This window comes from Cyprinodon variegatus, unplaced genomic scaffold, assembly GCF_000732505.1.
Source record: "Cyprinodon variegatus isolate N-32 unplaced genomic scaffold, C_variegatus-1.0 Scaffold1083, whole genome shotgun sequence".
In the NCBI taxonomy this organism is placed as follows: Eukaryota; Metazoa; Chordata; class Actinopteri; order Cyprinodontiformes; family Cyprinodontidae; genus Cyprinodon; species Cyprinodon variegatus.
Genome location: NW_015151536.1, coordinates 117,653 through 120,194, shown reverse-complemented (window position 1 = coordinate 120,194; position 2,542 = coordinate 117,653).

Sequence of the window (2,542 nt, the reverse complement as noted above, 5' to 3'; positions counted from 1 at the left end):
GCTCCAAATTTTCTTCAACGGAGAGTCTCCAGACTGATTAGCGAGTGAAACCTTGAAAGCTTGCGAGATCAGGATGGTCTCACCAGGCTAGATGAAGAGATGCTGAGATTGGAAGCAGAGAAGAAACATAGTTCATGCAAACCGTGGATGATCCTACTTATCCCTGTTACAAAAATCCACAACAGAAAGAGAATATTTGGGCAGAAGTTGCACATCTGCTGGATGCTGATGGGCATTTTATCATATTAAATTAAGCGTTAATTTTCGCATGTTTTGCTCCTGTGGATTCATTAATGATATAGCGCACGCTCTCCTCGAGCTCCGAGGAAGTCGGGAGGAACAGCGGAGGTTGTAGGCTTTGCCTTGTGTAGGCGGTCTGGAGCGCAGCGGGGGGGGATACGTAGGATGTGAGGTTTCGGCCCCCCTCCAGGTGCAGCCTCTAGTCGCCATCTAGTGGATGAAGGTGAAAGTAGCAGGCAAACAAGAAAAAACCCACAAACAGATCCCAAAACTCAGTTTCCAAGAAAAACAGAAGAACATTTTTGAAAAAGAATTGAAATGATCGTATCAGACTGTTTATGAATTTTAGAAGCATAAAGTTCGCCTTATGCAAACTTTTAGTTCGCATACTGTAAGGCGAACACAGAATCTGTGGCTTACTGCTCTCCATCATCGGTTTCCTCTGGTTGGCTTCTTTCTCACTCTGACTCTGAAATCCTCTCATCTTCACCATTTCTGCTTTCATCCTTTTCCTCATCCTTCAGCTCTAGGACCTTCAGCGGATTCCTTTACTTGAAAAACAATCTAGAAATAAGTAAAAATGTCTTAAATTAAGTGTATTTACCGTTAATTTGAGCAGGTAAATGAGATGATTTGCCAAGGGAATTAGTATTTTTACTCTATAAATAAGATATTTAGATAAAATGCACTTAAAATAAGACAATGCAATTGTGTTTTCTTATTTTAAGTGTTAATTGTCTTGTTCCATTGACAAAATGTCTCTTTTACCTTCTCAATTCAAGAACAAATGCACTTATTTTAAGAAAAAATGCCTTATCTAGATTTTGATTTTTTTCCAGTGTTTACTTGTGACCTTTCATCTCACTCCCTTTTCTTCCTCTTTATTTATTTTATTCCAATAATTTTTCTTTTTATTCATCTCATCACGTCACAAAAGCAGCATCTCATTCTCATTGCCGCAAATTTAATATCGTTGTATTTTTTATGACATGTAATGAAAAAATATATATTTTAATAAGCAGTATTTAAAGGTTGTGTGGTTTTAGGGATAATGACTGAAAAGTCGGGGGTCAGTTCGGAGATTAAGGCTTATTAATGGCAGCCCCCAGCCCTATAGATCCGGTCTGTACAGTTTTAGTGCCTGTTTCTCTGCCTCTGCTGTTGCAACTTCTCTCATTTATTTCATTTATTCTCATCAATAAAAACCTTCACTAAGTTTATCCCACATTCCTGTCTGCTCTTTGGTCCCAGTCCAAACCACTGCTACCTTTTACTACTGTGTTAGTGAGGATGTCATCATTTATTGAAAGGTTTATTGCAGCCCCAGAGTTCCATACTTGGAAGAGAGGAGGTTTCTAGAGCTGTTGTTGAATGATTCATTTGATATTTTGCAAGGTGTGCTGGAGCGGCGATCTTCAGTCAGACTGGGTGGAGGTCTGCAGCAGAACCAGTTGCTCCAAGCTCTGCATACTGATCAAACCGGAGAATTTAGCTTCTGATTTCAGCCTTAATGCTTTTCGGTCGGATCGTAGTTTTTGATCTCAGATATTTGCACACAGTTATAAAACTCTTTGTTTCTCTCAGAATAAGCAAATTATTTCATTCATAGGAAAGTATACCGAGTTAAAATAGGCAAAAAGGCAAATCTTTTATTTCTTCCCTGTTTTTGCATACAAACCCTGAAGTTTGGGGTTTCTGCTTGCATCCTTCAAACTCCCACATGATTTTACATCTTAATGATGCTCTTCTGGTGGTTCTGGTTCTTATTGTTCCAGCTTAAGACCTGACAGAGCCAGTGACTTTAGATATGATTTTAAAAAGTCCTATTAAATAATGGTTTTATTGTTTATTTATTTCATTGTTAATCTTCTTTATCCAGATGTCTGATTATAACCAGAGATGATGAAGAAAACCAACTTAAATTGAACTTGGGTGAAAACATAATGTCAGGTTTCTGCCCTCTGCTTCGGTTACTTTTAGTTTCTTTGTGTTCTGTGTCTTTGTAGTTTATTGCTACCAGTGCTGAGTTCTTTAGTTTCTCTCTGTCGCCCCCTTGTGTATCTTTCCTTTCCCCTTGGCTTCCTTCTAGTTGGTCTTGCCCACACCTGCTCCCAGTCTGCTGATTAGCCTTGGTTTAGTCCCACCATATATACACCACCTCTGCAGTCACTCAGTTTTGTTGGTTTGTTGTTCCTTCGTCTCTGGCTGCCCAAGTGAGTTTTCCCTGATCTAATCTTATTTTTGGTTCTCAGTATTTTAGATTATTTTGGATTTCTGCCTCAGTTGCCTGTTAAATCTGCAA